Consider the following 13,395-nt stretch of genomic DNA (forward strand, 5'->3'; position numbering starts at 1 on the left):
CATCTGTTAATACATCTAGAAAGTATTGCAATCTTCTTAAAATCTCTATACCAAACAATCTTGTGGGTGAACCTTCCATTTCAGTTGTGTCTACTCAAAACATATTCTTTTGTTGTCGGAACGGATGGTCGTTGGGTAGTAGTCGATGATGACACTCAAACCAGCACAACTTCCTTCCACGCGTCAATCTAAAAGTTTTTGTATCCTCCATGCAGTACGGACATGCCAACCTCCCATGTGTGCTCCAACCAGATAACATACTATATGCAGGGAAGTCACTGATTGTTCATACAACAACGACCTTCATATTGATTTTTTTTTTTTTGGCATCATACATGGTAACACCATCATCCCACATTTCTTTTAGTTCATCAATCAATGGTCTTAAATATATATCAAGATTTTGGCCAGGTGAGGTCGGATCAGGGATCAATAGAGACAAGAAAAAATTTGGACGCTTCATACACAAGCTTGGTGGAAGGTTGTATGGAGTTACAAATACTAGCCAACATGAGTATGGAGTTGATCTACCCCCAAATGGATTAAATTCATCTGTACATAGACCGAGTCTAAAATTTCTCACTTTCATTGTGAAATTCTGATGAGTACGATCAAAGTGCTTCCAAGCTTTCGCGCCAATAGAATGCGTGATCTTGTCTTTATCATGTCGAACTTTATTTGCATGCCATATCATGTGTTTAGCTGTCCTTGAAGACATATACAATTATTGCAATCTTGGAGTGATAGGAAAGTAGCAGAGCAACTTGTATGAAACTTCTTTTGATCTCATGCTACCATTGCCTCTTGTCTTTGGCTTGAACCAAGGATGCTCACATGACGGGCATGATATGTTGTTTTCCTGATTCTTGAAATACAACATGCAGTGATTTGGACAAGCATCTATCTTTTTATACCCCATACCTAGAGCGTTGACCATAACTTTCGCACAATAGAAATTTTGTGGCAATTTCTCATCTTTGGGCAACATACTCTTCACAATCATGTACAAACGGTCAAAACATGATTGACTCAAATTATACTCAGACTTCAAACTCATTAGTTGAAAAACTGCAGACAAGATAGTGTGACTCTCGCAACCGTTCTAAAGTGGCTTATCAACATCTTTAAGTAAATCATAAAATTTACTAGTTGCATCGTTTAGTGATTATTCATCTACTGCAGTTCTTACATCACTATGACCTATAGCAGAACCGAGTTCTGTTTCTGCGGCATCAAATATCATATCCATATATGGATTATCGTGCACCACATTCACCCGTGCATCAAAATTGTTTTTAAATTCTTCTCCATGAAATATCCAATTCTGATAATTACTCACAAAACCCTTCTTGTATAGGTGATGTCTAACGTCATGAGGTTCTACAAATTGATTATTCTTACAAATCTTGCAGGGACACCTAATCCAACCTGTGAGATCCATTGTACTAACACTTGTCGTTGCAAATTCAAAAAAACTTTCAACACCATCCATATATTCACGCGATAACTCATTGTCAACTATCCTACGGTACATTCATTCACGGTTTGCAGTCATTTTGTCGTATGATGTTACAAATAGTATCCTAACCAATTAAAAGAGAACCATCAGAATGCTATGATAAAAAAAAATATCAAATTTATCATGCAATATATGATGTCATACAATCACAAGAATTATGATGCATGCATTGATAACTTAATATTTTTCATGTGCAAACTATTCATAACACGATACATTAATTTGAAACATACTTTTATTATACAATTTCACATGAAAGTCATAATTAAATTGAAAGTAACTACATGCAAGCATGGATACAATCACATCAAACATTGCAATACATGGAAATCATTTATATCAAAAAAAGTCAAACATGTACCTGCAGCAAATACACTTCAATATCTCGCTAACTACTACCATGCCTAGCATGGAATCCGTACTCCAAAAATAAGAATACTTCTATTCTCATACATTAAAATCATGCTCAGCATGATCTTCAAACTCCAATAAAGCAGTCCTAGATATCAACAACTAAGTGAGTGTGTGAGCAGTAAAATGTTGCATCCAATAAATTAAATAACATGTGATGCGCTTGCATCACTTACTCACCACGGGTATTTACCCGATTTACATTATTTTTGTCACTTACTTAATACGGGTGGCGGGGCACAAGCCGGTTCTGTTGAGAAATCTACAAGAGACACTGTGTTAAAATGAAGTCACTCTCTGCCGGAAAAAAAAATCGAGGCAAGGTCACCCCCTTGCCCGAATAAAAAAACAACAGGGGGGCGACCCCCTGCCCGAATAAAAAAATGAGGCATGGGGGTGACCCCTGCCAGAAAAAACAAACGAGGCAGGGATCGCCTCATCTGCCGAAAAAAAAGAGGCAGGGGGCGGCCCCCTGCCCGAATAAAAAAACGAGGCACGGGAGCGACCTCCTACCAGGAAAAAAAAACCATGGAGGGGTCGCCCTTCCTGCTGGAAAAAAAAAGTGGCAACGAGGCAAGGGGGTTGACCCCCTACCAGAAAAAAAAATGAGTGGCAGGACAGCGACCCCCTGCCTGAATAAAACAATGAGGCAGGGGGGTCGACCCTCTGCCCGAATAATTAAACAACGAGGAAGGGGGGTCGACCCCCTGCCGAAAAAAAAACCCATGGAGGGGTCGCCCCCCTGCTGGAAAAAAAATGGCAACGAGGCAGGGGGGCGACCCCCTGCCGGAAAAAAAAAAACAATGGAGGGGTCGCCCCTCTGCCGAAAAAAAAAGTGGCAATGACGCAGGGGGGTCGACCCCCTACCGAAAAAAAATGAGTGGTAGGAGGGCAATCCCCTGCCGGAAAAGCAGGGGGTGACCCCCTGCCCGAATAATTAAACAACGAGGCAGGGGGGTTGACCTTCTGCCGGAAAAAACAAACTAGGCAGGGGGGTTGACCCCTTGCCGGAAAAAACAAAACGCAGGCAGGCGCCCCCCCTGCCGCAGGTAAAAAAAACTGGGATTTACTTACGGCTGGTGGGGGGCGACGGGTCGGGCGGCGGACCGGGGAGCGACGGGCGGTGGTCGGCGGGGGGCGTAATTGGGGAAGACGGGCCAGGCGAAACGGGGGGCGACGGGCGGCGGACCAAGGGGCGACGGGCCGAGCGGAACAGGGGGCAGACCGGGGGCAGCGAACCGGGGAGCGACGGGCGACGGCCAACGGGCCATGGAGTGCGTCGGGCGGCGGGGGATGGCATCAGGCGGCAGAGGGTTGCGTCGACCGGACGGGAGAGACGCAACATGAAAGAGGAAAAGGGGCTTTTTATGCAAAAATTAGCGACAGATTTGGCGACGGCTTAATTTCGTCGCAACTCTATCATAAATTTACATGACCAGTTAGAGACGGAAGATTTTGGTCGCTAACATCGTCGCTAAGTAGCGACGGAAAACCATCCGTCGCCTTATCCGTCACTAATCATCGTGTGTGTTGCAACAAAAATGGGTCACCGCTAAGCCGCCGCTACGTAGCGACGGATTTAGCGACTAAAGGTTTTCCACTACAAGAAAATTGTTAATTAGCGACGAAAATTAGCGACGGATTTTTTTCGTCGCTAATTAGCAACAGATTAGCTAGAGATAGAATCTGTCGCTAATTCACGACGGATTAGCGAGGAAACAACTTTTATCGCTAATCTGTCGCTACTTAGCGACGGATTAGCGACTACAGTTTTTGTCGCTACTTTTTATTACAAGAACACCATTTTAGCGATGGATTTAGAGAGGGAACTCTGTCGTCGCTAATCCGTCGCTAATTAGCGACGGCGTAGCGACAGAATATATTTCGTCGCTTGTTTTGTATTTTGATTTAGCGACGGCTTAGCGACAGAAACATTCCGTCGCTAAATGTCGCGTAAATCCTTAATCCCATCCCTCTTTCTCTTTTTCCTGTTTCGCTGTATTGCTCCCGCCCGCCGCCCTCTCCCTCCCGCCGCCCGTCGGCTCTCGCCACCGTCCTGCCGCCGCCGCTCGCCAGCCGTCGGCTCTTCGTCCACCGCTCGCCAGCCGGCGCTCGCCAGCTGCCGCTCCCCGTCAACCTCCCGCCACTGCCCGGCGACGCGCAGGTAATTTTCTTCTTCTTCTTCTTCTTCTTCTTCACGCTGTACGCCCCGACGATGGCCGATGAGGTTGAGCCCGGGCTATCGGCGGCGAACCTCGCCTGAGCTTGCCTTGCCTCAAGCTCATGGCCTGAGGTGAATTATTTGGGGGATGCGAGGATTACGAATTTGGAGGACCGTTTGATAATCTTTTTCTTTTTCTTGTGGAGCTTCGCTCGGCCCGTTTTTCTGAATTGAAGGAGAGGTCATTTTCATTGTCTCTGTTTCATCATCCCAACCTCTCTCTCTCTCTCTCTCAGGCTTCATTTTCCATTTTGGTTCATTTCTCTGAGTTGGGTATTTTTGGCCCCATGTCGAAGTTTGCCATGGAATTGGGAGTGAATCCTAAATTTTATTCCTCTGTTTTGTTTGTCCGGAAATCTTGGATCAGATTTCTGAGCTGGGTGTTCATGGTTTCATGTTAATGTTTCTGGAGTTGGTGCGGGGATCTGGGGTGCTCGGTTTTTGTTGCTCTGTTCGGATTGTTTTCTGTAGTTTTGGACTCCTTTTTCTGAATTGGGTAGTCATGATTTTCATGAAGTTCCCAAGTTTGAAGCTGGAAGAGCTTAGCTTTACTCTTATTTTTTCTTTTTTATCTCTTTTGGGATTCGGTTCAATTTTCTGGGTTGGGTATTCACGATTTCGTGTTAAACTTAGATATTAGTTAGGGGTGGAGGTTTAGGGTTCCTACTGTTGTCCCCATGCAGCATTTTGTTTTTCGTTGTTCATTGATAATTAGGAAATTGGCAACCAAAATGGACTTCAAGACCTATTACAATTATTAGTTAAAAGTTGGATTTTTTATTTTCAGGACCTGCATAGCTGATTGCCCATTGCTAGGGTCTGCAACATTATTGTCATCTAGATTCTTGGCTCTTAGATAGCTTATGTATGATCCCATGCAGCACTTTAAGTATTCTTCTTGATGATGGTCTTGGTTGACTACTTGTGAGTTTCTAATCATGCATGGACACCATGATGTTGGCCTTTGGAAGAAGTTGAGGTCCTTTATTGCAGAAAGGTTTGTTTTAACATGGTGTGAGGACATGGGATTCTCGTATGGCAGCATTTCTTGTCTGGACATGAAATTTAGCTCAACTTCCCATACAGTAACTGTCATGTTTTCTTAGCGTTGATTTAACCTACTAAGCATCGTGAGGGCTTATGCATGCATTAAATGGCAAGTCTTTGTTAAATAACTCTAATGAGAACAAAAAAGAAGGCGTTAAGCGGGTTGTATGTCTAATTGTTGAGGTGGTAATTATAGTATGTTGTACCTGGTCCTGCACTTTTTCTAATGGAGAAGAGGACTGAAGCATGCCACTCATAGGTGTTCAAAGGTGTTTTTAATACACAAAAGATTCTGTACATAGTGCATTAGTGAATAGGATAGTATTCTAGTTATGTTTTTGTTCGTGCATTGTATGCAAAAAGAAATTAGAAATGAATAGTGTATTTATATGTACTCAAGACATTTTAGTGTAAAAACAGTACCTTTAGGGTATGTTTGATGGTATGAACAAAAAAGACGGAACAAACCATTGGTTCTGTTCATAACTATTCCAAGTCCAACATTTGTTTGGACCATACTCAAATGCTATGTTTCAAGCTCATGGCCTGAGGTGAGTTTTGTAACATTGGTGCAATTTTGAATTATACTGAAAACATGGGAGCAATTTGAAAAATTAGCCTTTAGTTTTTTCATCGAGTTCTCACTACAATTTGATGTTCAAGCTTCAAAAACAAGGTTCGGAGTGCACTTATAATTCTTCCAGTTACGGCTCACCGACTTCTTGCGCCGACATAAGCTCCAAGCAGCCGACTATTCTTTCCGGTGATGATGTACGCGAGATCATTAATGAATCACTGAATAACTACTTCCAATACACCGTCGCCCCCTTTCTCCGAAATGAGATCAAGGCCGCTGTTCAGGATAGGGGATCTTCGATTCTAGGTCCCTTTCAGGTATAATCACATATATAGTTTTTTTGACTGTCTTAAAGCACATCTGAGCATGGTAGAATCACATATAAAGTTTTTCTAGATGCCTTAGAACACATATGAACATGCTATAATCACATATTCAATTTTTTTACTGCCTTAGCACACATATGAGCATGATAGAATCACATATAAAATTGCTTTGCCTGCCTTAGAGCACATATGAGCATGCTATATTCACATATTCAATTTTTTTACTGCCTTAGCACACATACGAGCATGATCGAATCACATATATAGTTTTTTGCCTGCCTTAAAGCACATCTGAGCATGGTAGAATCACATATAGAGTTTTTTTATATGCCTTAGAACACATATGAACATGCTATAATCACATATTCAATTTTTTGACTGCCTTAGCACACATATGAGCATGATAGAATCACATATATATATTTAACTTTTTGTCTGCCTTAGAGCACATATGAGCATGATAGAATCACATATAAAGTTTTTTTTATTGCATTAGAACACATATGAGCATGCTATAATCACATATTCAATTTTTTGACTGCCTAAGAACACATATGAGCATATTATAATCACATATTCTGTTTTTTGACTGCCTTAGCACACATATGAGCATGCTATAATAACATATAGAGTTTTTTAACTGCCTTAGAACACATATGAACATGTTATATATCATTTATGATAGAATCACATATAAAATTTTTGGCTTTGCCTGCCTTAGAGCACATATGAGCATGCTATATTCACATATTCAATTTTTTTACTGCCTTAGCACACATACGAGCATGATCGAATCACATATATAGTTTTTTGCCTGCCTTAAAGCACATCTGAGCATGGTAGAATCACATATAGAGTTTTTTTATATGCCTTAGAACACATATGAACATGCTATAATCACATATTCAATTTTTTGACTGCCTTAGCACACATATGAGCATGATAGAATCACATATAGAGTTTTTTTATTGCCTTAGATCACACATGAGCACATGATAGAATCACATATAGTGTGTAATTTATTTCATTATATTTTGTTTATCAATACTGACTGTTCTTTTCTTGTGTAGGTTGCTAGCGATAATCAGGGTAGTGGAGCTGAAGGGACAGATAAAGACAATGAACAAGAAGACGCACAAAATCTTGGCGATGATTAGAGGACTGTGTTGAAGAGGTTCTATTTTTTTTATTTTTCCTAATTGTAATTGTTGAATTGTAAATAATTAAACTTCTTAATTTTAAGGTGAAACGATTAATTATTATAGATACTTGTTATATGAATTTTTTTGTGTGGTTTGTTTTTTATTTACAGGAAATATAAATTGTACAGGAAATAGAAATTGTACAGTTCTCGGTAATTAATTTTTAAATAATTTTTATTTTATTTTTTTTCGTGTTTGCGACGGATGATTCCGTCGCTATTCATATTAATCTAGCGACGGCTTAGCAACGGAACCATCCGTCGCTATTCATATTAATCTAGCGACGGCATAGCGACGGAATTAAATCCGTCGTCAAGCCGTGGTCGCCGTTTAGTACCGGCGGATTGGCGACGGAATATAGCGCTCGTTATTCTGTCGCAATTAGCGACGAACCTGGCGACGGAATTATTCCGTCGCCAGTTAGCGTCGAAATATTCGCGACGTAAGCATATTGTCGCCTCGTTGTCGCTAATCCGTCGCTAACATGGTTAGCGACGGATTAGTGACGGATTCGCGACGGAATGTGGTCGTCGCTAATCTACTGCTTTGTTGTAGTGTTCCTTCGCTACATCCGTCAATATTATAAATCTTAGCGATGGATAAGTTTCTATCGCTACATCCATCGCAAAGTTGGGACAGAAAAAATCTGTCTCTAAGATCCGTCGCTAATTGACATTTTTCTTGTGGTGGAGGTGGCCAAGGGTGATTGATCTTGATGAAGGACAAAGATCATTTTCTTAAGTTGGTAAATCTGTGCAATATTACCTTTGAGAAAAATGATCTTCAAGATCAATTCATGTGTCACGTGTGGTGTCAGCATAAAGCATTGAGGATTCAGAAGAGTACCATGTCATTGCAGCAATTCCAAACCTACGGATCTTTGGATGTTGATAATGGATGTGACAATCAGAGGCATAGCTAGGAGGGGGCAGGGCTGGGCTGTAGCCCAGTCCTGCCTCCCGAAACCGTTACTTTTTTTTTTTAAAAAGCCTAGTCCTAGCGCAACCCTGATTCCATATGAAATAGATTTTTATCCATTTTTTAGCCCAACCCTGACTACAGCAAATAGTTTGATTTGTCCATATGAAATAGATTTTTATTAATAATTGTAGCCATTTTTTATTTTATCTCAAAATTTTTTTTTCTACACCCTTGTTTAACCCCCCCCCCCCCTCGCATGAATCCTAGCTACGCCCCTGGTGACAATGATTCATCAACCAATACGTACTTATTTTTGGAATTGAGATCCATCTTCAGCATCATTTTCCATGTTGAATAGTTATATCCAGTTAGTGGTGAGGTAGGTACCTGAATTGTCCGAATGGTGCAGCAGGTATGAAGTGGTTAGAGACGATGATATAGATCTGCGACAACACAGGTAGCAACGCGGGCAGGTTATATGTCCCCCCCCAGTAACATGCACTCTACAGTGCATGTTCTTGGGTCCCCACTGAGCGCTGCGTGGCGCTAAGTGGGGGTGTATGGGGGGAGCTGTACATCCTGCTGGTTGGTGTACGGCTCCCCTGTACACCCCCACTGAGCGCCGATGCTCAGTGGGAACCTCGGAACGCGCACTGTACGCGTAACGCAACACCCTCTCAGTACCAACCCACCATGATAACAAAATCAATAAATACGATAATGCAAATGACCTCAATAGTAGCACCAACAGTATCCAAGGTAGGAAACCGAGTTACAGAAAGAACTCGACATGAAACACCCAACAGATCAAGGTGTGTTTTGATACCATAAGGAAATGGATATGGGAAGAAAAAGTTTTCTTCTTTTCGTGTCAGCATAATATAGGATACAAACTGTAAATCCCTTGATGATTGGGACATCAATACAAGATAAAAGGAAATATAAAAACTACATTTTAGATACAACACGTTTGAGATAACGTAAATCTCGTGTTTCACGTTAACAACTGATATGCATGGGTTGTCTTCCATGCATATCGTGATACCCATGCATATTGTAATATTTTGTACCATTTCTAAACCGCCCTTATTTTCATGAATCATGAGTTGTCGATTTTGCATATCTCAAATATAGGATCTTATTATATTAAAAATGATACAATCTTGTAACACAATAAATAAACCATGCTAAACACATCTATAGGGTTAGATCACCATTTGGTGGTTAGATCCATACAAACAAGGGTGTGTACCACCATATATTATCATGGTACACAACCAACATATGTTTTATATATATATATATATATATATATATTCAAATGTTAATTGTATTATGGCAACTCTGTAAGATAGAATTTGGTTTTCTAGGGTTGATAGTGGAGAAGTTAACCAATAAGTCACCTTATTGTAAATCATACAAGTTTTTAACCTTAAATGGCTTCTCAATTACATCTTTTTCCTTGTGCGACAATCTGGTCGCTTCCAATCTATCTCAAAGATGAACTAGGCCAATTTAATTGTATTTTTATGGATCAATTGAACACTTGTCATTTTTTTTTATTGTTATCAATAGAGAGTTATTCTTTTTACCATACATGTTGACCAAATCATTCTTAGAGGACAATCTTCTGAAAGACCAAACCAACAATAAAAACCATATATAGTTACTATGACCATGATCTTAAGTGGCTATTTACCAAGTGTGGCAATTGGCTGAACAAAGCAAGATCATCATAAGCGCCTGAGTGGCAATGGGCTTGGGGAGAAGGTGCTGACCCCTTTGCTCCAGGTTTGATACCCACCAGGTGTGAGGGTGCCTTTAACTGGTGGGCTCCATAAAGGCTTGGATGTTGGTGACCCCATCTGAGGTTTACCTTGCTGAAGGTGGGACCATTAAGTGACTTAGTTCTCGGAGTGCGTGGACAAGCATCAATCACAATATGAGGTTTTAGGCTTCTTGTCAATTTTGGTATATAATTAGCTCTTGTTGTATCCACCTTGATAATTTTCAAAAATGAAAACAAACATAAGATGATGCAACAGCGGAGCAAAAGACCTAATCCATAAAGATCCATTTGGATCTAATTCAATCTAAGATTTTTATTTAAATTTCTTATTTAGAAATTATCTTTTTATGTAATGAATCTATGTCAGATCCAAAGTAGACCTAGGGTTTATCATCTTTCCCTATAAATACTCATTGTAGGGATTTCTAAAAGAAGAAGTTGAATGATAAAAATCAATTACTCTTTTCCTTTAATCTCCCTCTTTATTTCCTACTTTTTGATCCTTTTCTCATATTTTCCTATATTTCTCAGTTTTTGTGCATAGGGGTAGCATAATATAGATTTTTCTCGTAAATCAAGCCCTCTTGATTTATATCAATTGGTATCAAAGCAACACAATGATCGAAAAGTGAATTGGGGAAACCATTAAAGCATATAGGGATCGTACATGGACCAGAGATCGATGTATGCGATATAAAACAACAAATGGGCGAGATAAGGCAAAACATCGCATCATTGGTAGAAATGTTCAAAGCCCAGTTTGGAGTCCCACAAACATACCCTCCAACCCTTATGGCCTTTGACACCCCCAACACTTCGTTGTTGGTGGGCAGAGGTTGACGGGAACAAACCCTGCCGTCGGCATTGGTCGACGAGGGGCTTGGGGTCACTGCCCCACCCATCACGGGTTGGGTAAGGGAGCCCATGGTGGGTGTCTCCACCGTCAGCCAACCACCGTCCGGTCAGACCCAACCAACCATCGCTCTTTCAATGACTAGATCTAGCTGATTGACAATCACCCTGCCCGCCGGAGGACACGTCCACCTGCAACTTCAACTCAGTTGACCATATCCCAACCCGCTCATGGGACCTTCCAACACCAACATTGATTGGAACTTGGCCAGTGCATGCACGTCAGTCAGATCCATCTGGTCGGCACCACCCCTACTTGTTGAAGGTGACGAAGGCATGACCCACATAGAGGCAGTGGAGGACTTCTTTATCGTTGACCTCAGCCTCAGCAACCCCTTCACTTGTCAGCTAGCGCATCCCCAACCTGCTGGAGGCGATGCCGATGTTAACAGAGAGATGGTGGCAGTGGAGGTTTCCTCCTCCACCGTCGTATTGCAGCAAACCGCCAACAGGATGACCATCAACAGGAACACCACCGGTTGCCTCCCGTTGGTGCGCTCTGACCGGCAGGGTGGCCGACCAGAGGCCCCACTCTTGCTCTGCGCAGTTGGTGTCAAGGGGGGGCGTCTCTTTCCCTAGTGTGGGTAGGGAACCCCGTGAAACATGAACTGATCGAATCGGTTCCCATAACCGGTTTGGTACATGAACTGATTTTCAACCTAGTTCCCTTATACAGAACCCGGTTCTAGGGGTTTTAAGGGTTTTGGGTTCAGATTTAGACCGATTGCCACTAGTTTTGAACCATATCTCCCAGTTTCTAGGTGTTGTAGGTCCGGTCCTAGAGTCCCACCAACAGGTTGGACCCAACCCTTTAATTTTGGTCCAAACTCTCTTTTGGATCAATTTCAAACTCATGTTTTGAGTCTCACTCTTGAGTATATGACCCAAATCCATTTTCCTTACCCATATGAGCCTTTGAACCCCATTTCTAACTCTTACCCATCCCAAATCCTATCAGATTCGGTTCAACTTGACCTAACATATTCACCCTGGACCTACCAAAAAACACTTGGGTCCTATTAAGATTAACTTGAATTCAGTTGACTCTATTTGGAACCAAGTGTATCTTAAGGTGAATTTTCCTAGTTTGATTGATGCTCACATGAAGACCCATTTGGTTACATGCTACACTAGTCATTGGATGATTAGTCTGTCAGTTTGCACTTGCTTGAACATTCTTTGGATCAAATCACACCGGTGCTAGCAGATCTGTGTATTGCAAAGGTTTCAATTGTCCATTGTTTTCTACAGTTAGAGCGCAATTGGAAGAAGCGTAAGCGAGATCAAGACTTAATGGTAAGTCTTCTCCAACCCAGGGAGAATGATGCAGGAGTGAAGCAGAAGACCCAGTCCACAAAGATCCACTTGGATCTAATTTAGTTTAGTTTTTTAAATTGGATTTTTTATTTAATTAGAATTAAATATTTTTATGTAATGGATCTTTGTTTGATCTAAAGTAGACCCAGGGTTTATCGTGTTTTTCTATAAATACTCATTATAGGGATTTCTGAAAGAAGAAGTTGCATGAGATAAGTTAATTACTCTTTTTCTTTAATCTCAAGTTTTCCTCTTTATTTTATGTTTTTTGGTCTTTTTCTTGTATTTTCCTACTTAATTTTTTTGCATAGGAGTAGCGTCACATAGATTTCTCATAAATCAAGCCCTCTCGATTTACATCAAAAGATCAAGGATAGTTTCTGTTGTAAAATACAAGAATATGTTGAATGCCATATATGGACAGGACAGTGGCGTCTTAGCTAAGGAATATTTGGGTTCAAAGTCACACTTGCCATTTTTTAAAAAAGAAAGAAAGTATCACTAGTATGACCGCAACCAGGTACCAACTAGATTAGTTCAAGTGGATCAAGTTATGCCCAGACTTGTTTGATTTTCTATATGAAAAATAATAGAAAATTTGAGTGTGCTGTAGTTACTTGTGAAGGTAGGATAAACCATGTTGATCAAGTTGTTGCAGACCTATTGAAATCCATGAACTTGTCATGTGCTAGAGCATCACAGTGGCATTGATGCTGATTGGGCTAAATAATTTTCATTTTCAGCTTCTTCAGATACTTCCACGTGCGTATGCAAGAGAGAGAGAGAGAGAGAGAGAGAGAGAGAGAGAGAGAGAGAGAGAGAGAGAGAGAGAGAGAGAGAGAGAGTTTATTATGGTTTAAAACCACTGTTAGAACAGGCTCCAATGGAGTTTGAATTTAAAGCCCCCTTAATTGAGATAGCGTGGCTCTACCAGTCCAGCAATGTTATTAAGATGATCATGCTTGTCTCAACATAGTGCCCAAGGCTCTCTTATGCTGCTAAAGTCAACTTGTTTTATGTTTATTGCAGTAAACTAATGTCATGGTGAGATTTCCGCAAGGTGGCACCTACATTACTGTTTTCAATGTTTAGTTGAGAAGCTTTCTTGAGGCTTTGAGAGAGAGAGAGAGAGAGAGATTTGATTGGCAATACA

This window comes from Nuphar pumila, chromosome 4 (assembly GCF_984573655.1).
Source record: "Nuphar pumila chromosome 4, dmNupPumi1.hap1.1, whole genome shotgun sequence".
Classification (NCBI taxonomy): Eukaryota; Viridiplantae; Streptophyta; class Magnoliopsida; order Nymphaeales; family Nymphaeaceae; genus Nuphar; species Nuphar pumila.